Source organism: Schistocerca gregaria, chromosome 6, assembly GCF_023897955.1.
Source record: "Schistocerca gregaria isolate iqSchGreg1 chromosome 6, iqSchGreg1.2, whole genome shotgun sequence".
Lineage (NCBI taxonomy): Eukaryota > Metazoa > Arthropoda > Insecta > Orthoptera > Acrididae > Schistocerca > Schistocerca gregaria.
In genome coordinates this window covers 287,064,163-287,082,272 of record NC_064925.1, presented here as the reverse complement: position 1 = coordinate 287,082,272, position 18,110 = coordinate 287,064,163, and the positions used below count along the sequence as shown (strand labels likewise).

The 18,110-nt window shown below is 40.6% G+C and overlaps 1 protein-coding gene and 1 non-coding gene across 3 annotated transcripts in view; both read right to left on the bottom strand.

Moving 5' to 3' along the window:
* The window catches only part of LOC126278432 (two pore potassium channel protein sup-9), a 1,195,629-nt gene that overhangs the window by 467,882 nt on the left and 709,637 nt on the right, over positions 1 to 18,110 (bottom strand). The gene's annotated exons all lie outside the window — the stretch shown is intronic.
* Trnat-ugu (transfer RNA threonine (anticodon UGU)) lies at positions 12,321 to 12,394 on the bottom strand. The gene has a single exon. It is a non-coding gene; the product is annotated as a tRNA-Thr (tRNA).

Here is an 18,110-nt window from a genome sequence, read left to right as displayed (position 1 = left end):
AATATATCAATGATAAGATTCGCTGATGACATTTCTACCCTCAGTGAAAGTGGAGAAGAATTATGTGATCTGTTGAATGGAGTCAAGAGACTAATGAGTACAGAATATGAACTGAGACAAAGCCGAAGAAAGAGTAATGAGGGGTAGCAGAAACGAGAACAGCGAGAAACTTAACATCAAATTTGAAGACAACGAAGTCAAGGAGTTCTGCTACATTGGAAGCGAAAGAAGACTTAATGGAAAAAGCAAGGAGGATAAAAAGCAGATTAGCACAGGCAAAGAGGGTATTTCTGAGCAAAAGTCTGCAAGTATCAAACATAGCCTTAATTTTCTGAGAACGTTTTTACTGAAAACGGAAGTATGTGTTGGTGAATAGTGGACTGTGGGAAAACCGCAAGAGAAGAGATTGAAACGTTGGAGATGTGGTGCCATAGACCGATGTTGAACAATAGGTGACTGATCAGATAAGGAATGTGGAGACGCTCTGCAGAATCGACGAGGACAGTAGCATATGGAAAAGAACAAGAAGAAGGAGCAGGATGACAGGATACATGTTAAGACATCGGGGAATAAAAAAAAAATGGTTCAAATGGCTCTGAGCACTATGGGACTTAACATCTATGGTCATCAGTCCCCTAGAACTTAGAACTACTTAAACCTAACTAACCTAAGGACATCACACACATCCATGCCAGAGGCAGGATTCGAACCTGCGACCGTAGCAGTCACGCGGCTCCGGACTGAGCGCCTTAACCGCGAGACCACCGCGGCCGGCATCGGGGAATAATTTTCATTACACGAGGAGCTTCAGAGGGCAGAAACTGTAGTGGAAGGAAGGGTTTGGAATGCATCCAACAAATAATAGAGAACATAGAGCGCAAGAGCTAGTGTCAGATGAAGTGGTTGGCACAAGAGGAATTTGTGGCGGGCCGCTCCAAACCAGCCAGAATGCTGATGTAAAAAAAAAAAGGACTGAGTGAAGTATAACTCGTTTATTTCTCCTGGTATACTGCCACAGTTTGATTCTTGGACCACTGCAGATGTGAGTGACATAAATGTTAGTATGAAACTACAATGAAATAAATACCTGTAGCTGCATACAAGCGTTGATATATGTCGACGGGGAGAGTTGAGAATGTGTTCCCCCAGCGGGACTCGAACCCGGGATCTCCTGATGAATGGCACACGCTCTATCCATCTGAACGACCGAGGACACAGAAAATGTGCGACTGCAGGGACTTATCTGTGGCACGCCTCCCGTGAGTCCCACATTCGCAACTTATTGTCCCGCACTATATTCATAGTGCCCCTGCCCATCACACACATTACCCGCGGCTTTACTGCCGATTTCCGTAAGAGGTCGGGCACTGTTTGTGCATCCGCACAGAAGAAGATGGTCAAATGGCTGGTGAGCCTTAACTATATATATATATATATATATATATATATATATATATATATATATATATATATGAAGATGTCCGAAAGAATAGATACCATCTTCACATATATAGATGTTAGTGTCTGTGATGTTGAGAAACACCTGAAATCGCTAAAACTAATGAAAGCCACTGGATCCGATGCAATCCCTGTAAGAATTCTGGACTGGTTAGCTACTCCTCTCACTAAAGTTTTCTGTAGTTCTGTCGAATAGAACTCTGCGGTCTGTGGTTTGTAAAACGTACAGGCCACACCTGTCTCCAAGAATGGTAACAGAAATGATCCACAAAACACCGTCCAACATCATTGACGTCCAGGTGTTGTTGAGCCTTTGAATATACAGGGTGTTAGGAGTATAAGTGAGCATACTGTGACTATTGATATTTAAGACATACTTCAGTGCGTTAGTTGTTCCTTCTGTGCATGTAACAGTTTTCCTGCAAACACGGCACACAATTTGCTAGGTGATGTTTTCTGTACGATCGTAACTGCACCACTAATTAACTATGCATCTCAGTATGGGATAACCGTTTTACATCTTCATGTCCACACTTCAGCATCTTACTGCTGCCCAGGAGAATACAAACATTAATGTCTTGCATTTGTCACATGTGCTTGGTGGTAGAAACCAACCTAAGAACACACTACTCTTAATAGCTTTAAGTATTAGCCTGGGGTGTAATGTCGTTCGGTACAATGTTCTCAGTCAACACTAGAAGTATCTGTACTTATATCCTCTAACTGCCTGGTACTGAACTTCGGTATTTCGAACAGAATGAACTCTTCCATGCCAAGAAGCGTGGACTCTTTATACATCGGTTACACAAAATTCATTTGCACTAGTATCACATGACAACCTGGAAATCATGGATGAAGGCAGCCTGCTAGGCGCAGTTATAAAAACTGTAGTAACGGCTATTACCGAAAATAGGATTACATGGGCTTGAAATAAAATTTGTTACTGCAATGAGGCTTTCTTGGTAGCGAGGAGGCATGTTCATTGATGCAAAGAAATCGACAAATGCGGAAGTAACTTGAGGCGTTCCAGAGAGAAGTGTGTTGGGTTCTTTGTTGTTCACGTTCTACATCAAGGACCTTCGCAGACATTATTAACTGTAAGCTCAGACTTTTTTCAGATAATGTGATTACCTATAATGCAGTACAATACGGGAAGAGCTGCTGAAATATGCAGTCAGATGTTACTAAGACATCTGAAGTATTGCAAAGATTGTAAATTTGCTTTAAATAGCCACAAATTTAGTAGTACGCATTTAACAAAAAAATACATTGTGTCCTATGACCACCATATCAATGACTCACAGATTCAATTACTGAAATCTTACAAATATCTAGACGCAGGAACTTGTGGGGGGTCAGAATTGGAATGACAACAAAGGCTCATTCGCAGGTAAATGAGACAGCACATTTCACTCCATTGATAATGACCAGGCAATCGTACTCAGTATAGAAAGGTGAGAGATTTCAAAACACTCGTAGGATTGAAACTTCCTGGCAGATTAAAACTGTGTGCCGGACCGAGACTCGAACTCGGGACCTTTGCCTTTCGCGGGCAAGTGCTCTACCAACTGAGCTACCCAAGCACGACTCACGCAAGGTTCGCAGGAGAGCTTCTGTAAAGTTTGGAAGGTAGGAGGCGAGGTACTGGCAGAAGTAAGGCTGTGAGGACGGGGCGTGAGTCGTGCTTGGGTAGCTCAGTTGGTAGAGCACTTACCCGCGAAAGGCAAAGGTCCCGATTTCGAGTCTCGGTCCGGCACACAGTTTTAATTTGCCAGGAAGTTTCATGTCAGCGCACACTCCGCTGCAGAGTGAAAATCTCAATCTGGACTCGTAGGTTTCGTCGCAGAATATAGCTGGACTGCGTGAACTTATATCGAATAGATAATAGTGATTAACACTAGGCTGAAGTGGGATACGGAAGAATTAAGGAATGAAATACGCTTGAAGTTTTCTGGCGCTATAAATACAGATATAAGGAACAACTCAGTAGGCTGTTCAGTTATAGAGGAATGGATGTCTAGTTCAGTTAAAGAGGAATGGACATCTCTAAAAAGGGCAACCACAGAAGTTGGAAAGAAAACCGTCGGTTCAAAGAAGATAAATGCGAAGAAACCTTGGGTAACAGAAGAAATACTTCAGTTGACCGATGAAAGAAGGAAGTACAAAAATGTTCAGGGAAATTCAGGCATCCAGAAATACCAGTTGCTGAGAAATAAATAGAAAATACAGCGAAGCTAAGACGAAATGGCTGCATGAAAAATGTGAAGAAATCGAAAAGGAAATGATTGTTGAAGGACCGACTCAGGATGTAGAGAGTGGTAACATCAAGAGGGCACAACGGGAATTCCACTGTCAAATGCAGAGGAAAGCGCAGAGGTGTGTGTGTGTGTGTGTGTGTGTGTGTGTGTGTGTGTGTGTGTGTGTGTTTGTGTGTGTATAGGGGGGGGGGGGGGGAGGGAGACTAGAAACAGGAGTCTCATAGAAGGGAGAGGGGATCCAGTGTTAGAGTCAGAATTTAAAATAGCTTTGGAAGGCTTAAGACCAAATAAGGCATAAGGGGTAGTTAACACTCCATCAGAATTTATAAAAGTGGTAATACTACGACTATTCACATTAGTGGCAATGTATCATATGACTCTCGGAAAACGTCATCCACACAATTCCGAAGATTTCAATAGCCGACAAGTGTGAGAATTACTGCACAATAAGCTTAACAGCCCTTGCATCCAAGTTGCTTACAAGAATAATGTACAGAAGAATGGAAAAGAAAACTGAAGATGTGTTAACTGACGTTCACTTTGGCTTTGGGAAAGGTAAAGGCACCAGAGAGGCAGTTTTGACGGAGCAGTTGATGATGGAAGCAAGACTGAAGAAAAATAGACATTCATAGGATTTGTCGACGCGAAAAAAGCGTTCGATAGCGTAAAATGATCCAAGATGTGCAAAATTCTGAGAAAAGGAGAGTTAAAGTATAGGGGGGAGATTAGTGTTTAACGTCCCGTCGACAACGTAGTGGTTATGGAGCTCTGATTAGGAAAGGATGAGGAAGGAAATTGGCCGTTTCCTTTCCAAGGAACTATCCCTGCAGTTGCGTGATGCGATTTATGGAAATCACGAAAAATCTAAGTCAGGAAGGCTGGACCGTCGTCCAGTGTGCTAAGCACTGCGCCACCTCGCTCGGTGAAGCTACAGGGAAAGACGGGTGATATATAATGTGGTATCGATGCCACAGCGTAGGAGCACGCTCGCAGGTTGGCCCTACGAGAGCGGACGAACTACGCCGACCGCAGCGCCCTCCAGCCGGTGGTGTGGAGCTCAACGAGCGCCGCTCTGCTTTCTGCCCAGTTGATCAAGAGCAGCTTCTACTTCATAGGGGTCTAGACATTACAGACTTTGCCCTTGTTACTCCATTGATAGTTTGTCCAACTAATAGAAACGGTTAGCTGTGATACATGAAACAGCTTAGCACCTACGTGCTCATCCAGCCTAAGTAGATGTCATTTACTAATATTCTCTATTAAATGTGATTTTACTTTGCATGCAGCATCTAAGTGCTTTACCTCTCGTGCTTCTACTCGCTTCTTTCATTCGGCCTATTTTGCAGATCAGAGGAGCAGACCCACGCGCCGCCTTCCAGGCGGGATACAAAATATGAAATGTACATGTAATAAGTGAATACAATAGACCGAAGAACAAAGTGCTCGGCTTAAAAAGAGTGTAACACAGGGACCCTACTGTTCGGTCTTTACATCGAAGAAGCAATGACGAAAATAAAAGAAAGGTCCAAAAGTGGAATTAAATTTCAAGGTGAAACAACATCACTGATAACATTCGCTGTCCTCAGTGAAAGTGAAGAAGAATTATAGGATATGCAGAATGTAATGAACAGTCACATATGTAGAATATATGGATTGGGAGTACATCGAACGAAGACGGAAGTAATGAAACGTAGCAGGAATGAGAACAGCGAGAAACTTGACTTCAGGGTTGGTGATCACGAAGTTGATGAATTTAAGGAATTCTGCTACCTAGGGAGCAAAATAACCCACGATCGATGGAGGGAGGAGGACATCGAAAGCAGACTGCATTATATATAAAGGTCGTGTAATGTCTCTAGCTTATTTTTGGTAGTTGCTGAGAGTGATGAGTTTTCTCTTTATTCGATGAATCATATTTCAGAGTTGTATACTGGATATTCCTTTAATATGCGATACGTTACACCGAAGAATGTCTGTTGAGTATAAGCAGTCTGAACCTTGGTTTCCAATGTAGCATTCGCGTTTATGAATTGACAAGGTTTCGTGTCGGTCACGCAGATGAGCGGTTTGGGAAAGTAACTAGCAGAACACAGAGGTGCAGACGTAGGAGATGATGGCTTTGGAAACATGGATTTGTAAAGACTGATTCTAGAAGTGTAGTGATGTTGCTGCATTTTTTGTTCGCGCGTAATTTATGATGAGTTTGAGAAAGGCAAATTGTCGGAATGACTTTTCTTTTTTATTCGGATCAGTCGGTTTCATTGTCTACTCACTTGGCTTGGACTTAGCGTCATAGATTCACCAGCCCTTTACCATTTAATCAACGAGTTACATGGCAGAGATATTTTTTATATGAAGTAAATTTGGTAAGGATTGTCGTAATCGTTTAAAGTAAGTTTCGTAGTACAGTTCTTTGAGCGAGGATCTCTTTTGTATCATTCAGTAGGTTCAATTTCTTTGTCCGCCCCATTTCAGAAGTGTTATGTTATAATCGAGTGTCATCACATTGCAGTTAGGGGAACCCACTTACTTGAAACTATGTGATGTGCTTGGCGTAGTTACTTTTTCTAGCATTACACTTGGGCAAGGTTTTGTTCAGGTGGTTTTCTGCTGCCCTACATTGTAACGCCCACCATTTTCAAGGAGTAATGAATTTTCTTTGCCGCGAGGTAAATCACGGTAGTTTCTTAGGCTCAGTTTAAGATCAATGTTAGGACATAGCAAGATCATTTGTAGTTAAGTATTGCATTACAAATTCTCATCAGGGTTAGTTCAGCTGAAGTTTATCAAAGATATCATTTCTTTGTCAGACATTCTTACTCTTTTTAGTACTGTTACGTGTCTGCGTATGTGTTAATCAATGTTCGAAATTTTACTTCGTCGGTTTGGGTACGTAAATTTACAGATCATTTTAAAAGAAGCATTTTGGGAATTTATTATTTGCAAGTACAGTTAGTAATTTTATGCAGGATTTTTACTCTGTTAGCTTTGTGTATTAGGCTTGCTAAACACGTAGTGTGGTGACACGAATTGTGGCACTGTTTACACCGTTACATAACAAAGTTTAACATGATAGCTTGTTTAGTATACAATTTTATGTTTTCTAATTATTTTTAGTAAAAGTTAACTGAAATACAGTCAGGCAATTTCAGATGGATTTGGCGACTGTTTTCATCAGGTAGTATTTTTGTGAACATACCACTTGTATTGCTTAGCTGATAGAACCTTCAGAGACACGAAAATTAAGAATAGGAGACCTTTACACAAAACAAACCATATAAAACAGTTACACTATCAACTGACATAAACGTATAAAGGTAAGTGGGGCAAAAATGGTAACAAGCGTGTCTGGTTTCGGGAATTTTTCTAGGAGCACAAATTATAAATGGAAACTAAAAACGATCCACATTTGTCTTTTAGTTTGTCCTCTTTTATGTACAACTAACGTAGCTTTTGTGTGATAAAAATCGTCCCTGATATTTTTTTATATGTAAAGGGAAATCCAGAAAGTGAGAACCGACGTCCGCAAATACAATTTTGTGTGTTCCTCCCGCAAATATCTAGACAACGCCGTATCAGGCATTACACCCGTTCCAGTTTTCGTAGCTACTTTAGAGGTAAATAAATTTGGCCCTTTTATTATCCCGGTGCTCTGTCTCTGTACTATTCCGCCACAGGGTACTGCGGACTGATTCAACGGAGAAGCCTTTCTATCCCCATTTCCCCGTCGTCGGGGCACTTTTGCTCTCGTAACTCCCGCGGCGGCACTCTGCGGGCCCTTAATGCAATATCGCTGCTAAACACGTCGTCTCCGGTGAAATGAAAATAGAGCGCCCACACAGCAGCTAAGTCGCTACCTCCTGGAAAAGACCAGTGCACGTACTGGTTTAACTAGAGACGAGGCAGCCACAGAAGCGTTCTCTTAATATACATGAAGGTAAAGTAGTGTTCAATTCGAAACTTGTTTTGAATACAAAGAGTTTTCCTGTGTATAGTGCTATAGGAGGGGTTACGCGTTGACTTGCTTCACCATTTGAATGTTATAGGGAAACCTACAATTTAAAGTGGATTCCAAACCACGTCGAAACTCTACGATTTTCATATCAAGAAACATTGCCAGAATTTAAAGACGTAATACAAGAAAGGAATAAAAGTCGGTAGATGTGATGTACACGTAAAGACAAACAAATTATTAAAATTTCAGGAAAATTGGACGATTTATTCAAGAGAAAGAGCTTCACAAATAATACGTTGGTCTATCTCTGGTCCTTACGCAAGCAGTTATTTATATTTGCACTGATTGATGGAACTTTTTGATGTCCTCATGAGGAAGATCGTGCCACATTCTGACCAACCGGAGCTTCAGATTCTCAAAATCCCGAGATTGTTAGAGGACACTGCCCATAATGCTCCAAACGTTCTCCATTGGGGAAAGATCCAGCGACCTCGCTGGCCAAGGTAGGATTTGGCAAGCCCAAAGACATGCAGTAGACATTCTCACCGTGCGCGTGCGAATATTATCTTGCTGAAATCACTGTACTGTAAGGGTACTCACAAAAAGAGTAACCCAGACAACTACAGAGGAATCTCTCCTAGATTGCACATACAAAATTCTATCCAAGATCCGATATGAAAGAATCAAGGAGCAATTAGAACAGGAGTTAGGGGAATATCAGGGAGGTTTCAGAACATGGAGAACTGTGCAGAGCAGATAATTAGTTTAAAATTGATTATGGCATACTACAAGAAACGGAACAAACCTCTGGCAGTAACATTTGTAGATTTTAAGAAGGCATATGACTGTCTCCACAGATCTTCAGTATTGGACTCCATCCAAAACTAATTAAAATAATACAAATCAATCTAACCAAATCAAAAGTGAAGTTTAGAGGAGAAATTTCGGAACCATTCCTAATAAAAACAGGCTTAAGACAAGGTGACTGCCTATCACCATTTCTGTTCAACTGTGCCCTGGAATACATAATGAGAGAATGGTACAAGGACAGTCCAAAGATGATAAGAATTGGAAGTGCAAAAGATGATATTAGCTTAAACTGCTTGGAATTCGTTGATGACCTTGCTCTCCTAGCCAACACCGTTCAAGAAGCCAGGCAACAAGTGAAATAATTACAAGAAATAGCAGAGAAAGTAGGCCTTAGGATATCATTTGAAAAATACGGAAATTATGCTAATTGATCCATCACTTGCAAACAAAATTACAATAGGAGCACAGGAAGTCAAAATTGTTCATAAATTTAAATATTTAGGCGAATTAATAACATACAATCTAAATAAGAAGCCATCATGACAGAACAGAATAAAAAGAACTCAACTACCCAAATTACATTACCAAAACAACATAAAACAAAAAAAGCGTTTCTATAGACGCAAAATTAAAGCACTTGCACAACCAAAAATAACGTATGCAGCTGAAACTATCTTCAAAACAACTAATACAGCAGAAATTGACAGAATACCGAAAATAGAAAGAATAATAATTAGGACATGTATAAATAAACTGTATAAAATAAATGGACATTGGAGAATAGTATCAAATGAAACAGTATATAAGAAAATAGAACCAGTCATGAGCACGATCAGGAAGAAACGCATCTCATTCTCTGGACATCTGATGAGAACGCCAGAAAACAGAATTAGTAAAAAAATAATCCAAAAATTGTGGAATAGCAAGAGCGACATTAAATGGATCACAGAAATTAAGGAAGATATAAAAGAACAAATTACAGTAGATGACCTAAAAAACAAGACAGAGAAAACCAGAATACCGCAAGATCCGCAACCCAGACTATAAATGAAAATCAATAAAAGGAGTACAGGAAGAGTGGTCTCAGATGAAGAAAGAAGAAAGAAGAAAATATCTGAAAGAATGAAGAAATGTTGGGCAGAGAGAAGAGCAAAACACCTTTTATATAAGGGTAGACTCTAATAATTATATTACCTAAACATCATATTAAGTTATTGTTGAGCCAAATTGTATCCCTGCGTAACAACTTGTTTATAACTTTGTATTTTTGCCTAGAGTGGTTCAATGAAGGCCATAAAATAAATAATAACAACTGTAAGGATACCGCGAATGACAACTAATGTGGTGCTACTATGAAAAGAAATCGCACCCTGTTCGACACATATGGGTAGCGGTCCGTATGGCGGACGACGTCAGATTCATATGAAATTTCTCTTTCAATAATAATAATAATTTGATTGCCGTACCCTGTTTCGAAATCAGCTGTGCACATATAATAACGAGAAGCAATAGAAAATTGAACTGTCCTAATAAGAAGGAAAGTGTTTGAAACTGGTAAAGTGAATAATCTGACTGCAAGAATTTTGAACAGTTTAAATTGCCTGTATAATGAACTTTGACCTAAAACCTACGATCATTATTTGGAAAACCGCTTACAGAACTAAAACTGATACACAACACAGAAGAATCTAACTGTCTCTGAATGACATAAGTTGGCTCTGATTGAATAAAGAAAAAAAAATTAGACCTTGCTTCTATTCTGCGCAGATCTGGATAACGCGTTACCGTACTGCTTTGTCTTGCGCGCCGCTGTGCTAAAGCTGTAAATTAGTGTATCTACAATGAGTTCTCTGTTACTTGCAAATCGAAGTATTTTCGGAACACACTTGGTTCCTTTTCTAGTTTTGAAAAGAACCAAGATCAATTTAAAAATGTAAGAGAAAGATAGGTTAAAAATGGCGGTGTAATAATGAGTGACTTCAAAAAAGTTATCTTATAATTCCTCTTCATGTAAATAAAAGATTCCATTATACTTCCCCCTTCTCAGATCAGTTACTATTACAAAATCATCTGAATTAAACACATGGATAAAATGAGACTTCACATTTGAAACATTACATTACAACTTCTTCCTCACTTTAACACGATTAATCACTATCTGCTACTGCGCCTACGCGAACACCAAAGATGATAATCTAACCCTGCTGTACCTTACAATATCGCTGCTGACTCACATGTAACAACTCCAGAGCAAAGATATGACATTGCTACACAATCGATTAATACTGAAATGACGCCTGTCCTGTATCCCACCGTTCTTCGGTGCGTCTCCAGAGACGTTTTCGCTGGTCATTGGGACTCAGTTTAAAGCAGAACTCATCACTGAAGACAATTCTGCTAAAGTCAATGAGATTCCAGGTAGGATACCAACCTGTCATCTGTCACACTTTTCATAGCAGGACCCCTCTGGTGGTCATGGACGGCACTTACAGCACAGCAGTACATCGACCATATTTTGTGGCAAGTTTTGTTGCTCTTCGTGGGAAGCTATCCTAGGCTCACATTTCAGCAAGGTAGTGCTCACCCGCACACGGTTCAAGTTTCTAGTACTTGTCTTCGTGCTTGGCGAACCCTACCTTGCCAGGAAGATCGTCGGATCTCTCCCCAGCTAAGAATATTTGGAACATTCAGGACAAAGTCCTCCAACCATCTCGAGATTTTGAATATCTAACGCGCCAGTTGGGCAGAATTTGGCATGGTACCCCTCAGGACGACTTCCAGCAATTCTGTCAATCAGTGCCAAGCCAAATAACTGCTTGCGTAAGGGCCAGAGATGGAACAACGTGTAGCCGGCCGGGGTGGAAGAGCGGTTCTAGGCGCTACAGTCTGGAACCGCGCGACCGCTATGGTCGCAGGTTCGAATTCTGCCTCGGGCATGGATGTGTGTGATGTCCTTAGGTTAGATAGGTTTAAGTAGCTCTAAGTTCTAGGTGACTGATGACCTCAGCAGTGAAGTCCCATAGTGCTCAGAGCCATTTGAACCATTTTTTGGAACAACGTGTTTTTGACTTCTTCAATTTGTGAAGCTCTTTCTCTTGAGTGAATCATCCAATTTTTCTGAAATTTCATCATTTGTTTCTCTGTACACGTACATCACATCCATCGATTTCTGTCCCATTGGGATAGTTCCTTCGTGGTGCATCCTTTTTTTGTTGTTGTAGAGTTTAATTACAGATAAAAATTCTAGTGCTGGCCAGGTATCGAGCCAGAAATCTTTGACCCCATAGTCCGTCACTTTACCACTGAGCCACTTTTTTAATTAATATGTTTCATTATGTGGCTCGGTGGCTCAGTTTTGCCGGCACAATAAGTCATCGTGTATGGTCAGGAGAGTGACCAGCTACTCCAATAAAAGAAATAGAAAAAAAGCGAAGTATTTTATTGGTAGAATAAAAGAAGTGACAATCGACATCTACACTAAACTGCTAACGGCAAATGAAGAAGAAACAGGTAGATAAGCATGGGGGAAAAAAGAAAAAAGTGGTAAAGTGCCGGTCAATCCCAAGATGTTTATATCTCATTTATCAATTGTAGCACCTCTAGCAATGTTTATTAATGTAAAAAATTGCATGTTGCACCGCGGTTCGGAATTCAATGTAGGCCCCAGTAACTGGCTACGCAATAAAATTAATTTTAAGACGGTATAAATGGAGAACTGAAGTTCTACCATCACGTCCTTCAAATTGCAACATTAAGCCAGGATAAATGATGACTAACTGAAACCCTTAGCTGCCGAAAGGTGGTGTTGATATACCTCAATGTGGAGAGATGAAAATGTGTGCCCCGACCGGGACTCGAACCCGGGATCTCCTGCTTACATGGCAGACGCTCTATCCATCTGAGCCACCGAGGACACAGATGAATAGCGCGACTGCAGGGACTTATCCCTTGCACGCTTCCCGTGAGACTCACATTCCCAACTGTCCACAATTCTATATATGTAATGTACCTTCTACACATTTCTCCATCCACTCATTACTCGCGCATGATTTGGCGATTCCCGTAAGTGTTTGGGCAACCTGTGCGCATTCGCACAGACGAAGGTCAGTGGATGGGTAGCCTTTAACTATATGTATGAAGACAGTAACTGTTCTCGAAAGAACAGATACTGTTGATGACCGTGCAGCTTTTCCATGGAATAAATGATGACTAACTAAAACCCTCAGCAAACGTCTATAAGGTACATTACATATGTAGAATTGTGGACAGTTGGGAATGTGAGTCTCACGGGAAGTGTGCAAGGGAAAAGTCCCTGCAGTCGCGTTATTCATCTGTGTCCTCGGTGGCTCAGATGGGCAGAGCGTCTGCCATGTATCTGTTCTTTCGAGAAGAGTTACTGTCTTCATATATTAAGCTAGGAGTTAACGAAAAAATTGAATAAGCAAATAGGAAAACAAGGGTGCAGTACCAGTGTATATTCACATCCACAAGAAGATATCTTTTTTAAACAACATAACCAGATTTTTACTTCCTGCATATTTCCTCCGTTTTATGTTGATGTATTTTTTGAACTACTTTCAGAGGTAAATTATAGAAATTAGACATCAGAATTGTAAGGTAATAGAATAACTGATTGATGATACAAAAGATATGTTTAGTTTTGTTGTAGATGAAAGCTATTTGCACAATAACGGTCATTCTGGCGTTAGACGGGTGGTATCATTGCTGTAGATTGACAATGAAGCACCTCAATTTTAAAAACTACAGTTTTTCATTCTTATCTCTACTTGTAAATCAACATCTCGCAAATGATTCAACATTAAAGCATTAATGAAATTATATTATATTGTTAGTTATACACCAACATACGTACATTGATACTTTATAAGCTCTGATATTCCAAGTAATTAAACTTTCAACAAATATTAATATAACTGTTAGACACATTTGTTTTAGTGGTATAAAAACTATGCAAAAACAGAAATTGTACCTTCCCCAGAATATTGTAGGAATGGGATCTAAAACTTAATAAGGATGTAATTTTAACATAACATTTTACTGTATTATACTTCTATTTACATGTATTTGGTATTATGGACAATTATTGGTGTTTGCATAACTTATTATCTAATTTGTATAAATAAACCGAAATAAACACTAGATAACAGAGGAAGGGAGCTAAACACTTCTGAGTAAGTTAAGTGAGATAACGTGAGGCCAGCTGAAATAAATATCCGGTTTATCTACTACGAAAGTAGTTTAAACAATCGAAAGATACAGTGGCATTCACGTGTTAATATATATGTTGGATAAAAAAAATTCGGAACGCACAAATTTCAGTGTATAGTATTTAATCTGACTACGTTTTACCGAAATTTTTATGCAGTAAAGCCACAAAAAACAGCATCTAAGAAAAATGTGATTTATTGTTGAACAGTTAATTCTTCCAGTTTATTTCTCTGAAATGTCTGAGGCAAGAATTCTGCATGTATTCTCAAATTTATAGCAACACAAATGTACCTTCTGTCAACGAAATTCAATACAATTGAGGATCAAAACCAACAACAAAGTCTTCATTTATGAAAGAGAAAACTTGATGGGTACGATTAACGAGCATGGAAATATTGTTTTTGAGAAAATCACGTGATTCTGTGAAAAAGGCGTCAATTACGCGGGTAATGAGGGATTCCCCTCTCAGTCGCTGATTACTGTTTGCGGGTAAGCTAGGGGAGGCCGCCCTCTATTCACTGGACAGTCGCTTTTGTCGCGTGTGATCACACCATATTTGCGTAATTACTTCAAGCTGTGCACCAGTTTCACTGAATTTCAGTCTAAAGCTCTTATTGTTGCCTCAGCAGCGTGGTTTTTCGCTAATTTCCTGTCACTTTGATGTGATCAAATTTAGAGGGCACTTTGCATATCTCATATTAAGTAACGGCTTTACATAAGCTCTTTTAATTGGATACATCTTGCATCACAGATATTACGAGTATAATTTCCCCCATACACGTGATGCGGGCAATGAAAATTATTTGGGGGTGAACCAATGTCATTGGTGATTTTTATCTTTATCGTTTTTCTGATTTTTCTGTACCAAATGTAGCCTTTTTGTAATTTTCTACTCAATTTCTCAACGGCCGATGTGGCCGAGCGGCTTTAGGCACTTCAGTCCGGAACCGCGCTGCTGCTGCGGTCGCAGGTTCGAATCCTGCCTCGGGCGTGGATGTATGTGATGTCCTTAGGTTAGTTAGGTTTAAGTAGTTCCAAGTCTAGGAGAATGATGACCTCAGATGTTAAGTCTCATAGTGCTTAGAGCCATTTTAACGATTTTAAAAACATTTTCTTGTCATTTAAATTGTGTTTGGGCGTAGTGATTATGTTTAACGGCCTAAAATTGGTTAGGCTCCACTGTTTGATTAACCATAAACCATTCAACATACTTCAAAATACAAACGAGCAACACATTTTCATGTATCGCACATGCTTCACCTATTCATTTTCCCGAATTTACAGACAAGGAACCAGTCGCATCCCCATATAACCATCCATACGCGGAATATGTACCTACAAGTAGATGCTCAGAAATGGTGTTTAACACTTCTCATTGCACTAACTAACGATAATGGGCTTGCGCCGGTGAACCTTGAACATACGACGCCCTCCAGTTATATCCAGACACTTTAACCATTTCCCTCCGTGAAATGTTTTTGAACCGTTTAGTTATCCATCGATATATAATTAAAGAAGAGCAATTCTTCTTCTTCTGCCATTTATAGGAGCGAAAGTTGGCCAATCCCGAACGCAAAGGAATTTAACAGAACTTTCGTCTCCGTCTCTTCACTGGCCGTGTTGTACCACGTCTTCCAGTCTGGCAAAGGTCTTCCAGTTTCACACAGGTGAATTTTTTTTTACTTTACTGTACGATTGCCACGCGGGGTGTCCGTGCAGTCTAAGGCGTCTTGCCATGGTTCGCGAGGCTCACCTCGACGTAGGTTCGAGTCCTCCCTCGGGCATGGGTATATGTGTTAGCGTAAGTTAGTTTAAATTAGATTAGGTTGTGTGTAAGCCTAGGGACCGATGACCTCAGCAGTTTGGTCCCATAGTCCTTACCACAAATTTCCAGTTTATCGTATGATTAGTTTTGGTAGCGTCAAATCTCTTCTATCGTAGTTTTTGTCACCTCTAATTTATAAGGTTCCATTTCCCACTCTGTCTCTTTTCTTTAGTCTAAGAATTGTACTCAGAAACCTGGTCTTAGTTGCTTCAGTTCCTTGTCCCTCTCCTTTCTTTACAATCCAATTCTCGCTAACATACGTAAGAACAAGCTCAAACACTACGTTAGTGCTATGTCAGTGATATCCCTTTCCTCATAGTTCCGTCAGAGTACCCACCTGCACAATTATATACAGGGCGGTCCATTGATAGTGACCTAGTCAAATATCTCACGAAATAAGAAACAGACGAAAAAACTACAAAGAATGGAACTCGTCTAGCTTGAAGGGGGAAACCAGATGGCGCTATGGTTGGCCCTCTAGATGGAGTTAGTTCAAATGGTTCAAATGGCTCTGAGCACTATGGGACTTAATATCTGAGGTCATCAGTCCCCTACAACTTAGAACTACTTAAACCTAACTAACCTAAGGACATCACACACATCCATGCCCGAGGCAGAATTCGAACCTGCGACCGTAGCGGTTGCGCGGTTCCAGACTATAGCGCCTAGAAGCGCTCGGCCACTCAGGCCGGCGATACCACAAGTCAAACGGATATGGATTGGGTTGTTTTGGCGAAGGAGACCAGACAGCGAGGTCATCGGTCTCATCGGATGAGGGAAGGACGGGGAAGGAAGACGGCGTTGCCCTTTGAAAGGAACCATCCCATCATTTGCCTGGAGCGATTTAGGGAAATCACGGAAAACCTAAATCAGGATGGCCGGACGCGGGATTGAACCGTCGTCCTCCCGAATGCGAGTCCAGTGTTTAAGCACTGCGCCACCTCGCTCGGTATCAAACGGATATAAACTGCGTTTTTTTAATAGGAACCCCCAATTTTTATTACATATTCGTGTAGTACTTAAAGAAATATGAATGTTTTAGTTGGACCACATTTTTCGCTTTGTGATATATGGCGCTGTAGTAGTCACAAATGTATATGTACGTGGTACCTCGTAACATTCCGCCAGTGCGGATGGTATTTGCTTCGTGATACATTACCTGTCTTAAAATGAACCGTTTACCAATTGCGGTAAAAGTTGATTTCGTGTTGATGTGTGGCTATTGTGATCAAAATGCCCAACGGGTGTGATTTGTATGCTGCTCGGTATCCTGGACGACATATTTCAAGTGTCCGGACCGTTCGCCGGATAGTTACGTTATTTAAGGATACAGGAAGTGTTCTGCCACATGTGAAACGTCAACCACAACCTGCAACAAATGATGATGCCCAATTAGGTGTTTTAGCTGCTGTCGTGGCTAATCCGCACATCAGTAGCAGACAAATTGCGCGAGAATCGGGTATTTCAAAAACGTCGGTGTTGAGAATACTACATCAACATCGATAGCACCCGTACCACGTTTCTATGCACCAGGAATTGCATGGCGACGACTTTGAACGTCGTGTACAGTTCTGTCATTGGGCACAAGAGAAATTACGGGACGATGACAGTTTTTTTTGTGAACGTTCTATTTAACCACGAATCGTCATTCACCAACAGCGGTAACGTATAATATGTACTATCGGGCAACGGAAAATCCACGATAGCTGCGACAAGTGGAACATCAGCGACCTTGGCGGGTTAATGGATGGTGCAGCTTTATGGGAGAAAGGGTAATTGGCCCCTATGTTATCGATGGAAATCTAAATGGTGGAATGTATGCTGATTTCCTACGTAATGTTCTACCGATGTTACTACAAGATGTTTCACTACATGACATAATAACGATGAACTTCCAACACGATGGATGTCCGGCACATAGCTCGCGTGCGGTTGAAGGAGTACTGAATTGGTCGTCGAAGCACTATACCATGGCCCGCACTTTTACCGGATCTGACGTCCCCGGATTTCTTTCTGTGAGGAAAGTTGAAGGATATTTGCTTTCGTGATCCACCGACAACCCCTGACAACATGCGTCAGTTCACTGTCAATGCATGTGCGAACATTGAGGAAGGAGAACTACTCGCTGTTCAGAGGAATGTCGTTACACGTATTGCCAAATGATTGAGGTTGAGGGACATCATTTTGAGCATTTATTGCATTAATGTGGTATTTACAGGTAATCACTCTGTAACAGCATGCTTTCTCAGAAATGATAAGTTCAGAAATGTACATGTATCACGTTGGAACAGCCGAAACAAAAAATTCAAACGTACCTAAGTTCTGTATCTTAATTTAGATAACCTACCTGTTACCAACTCTACGTCCAAAATTGTGAGCCATATGTTTGTGACTATTACAACGAGAAAAATGTGGTCCCACTAAAACATTCATATTTCTTTAACTACTACACGAATTTGTAATAAGAAATGTGGGTTCCTATTTTAAAAAACGCAGTTGATATCCGTTTGACCTATGGCAAGCTAGACAAGTTTCGTTCTTTGTAGTTTTTTCGTTTGACGCTTATTTCGTGAGA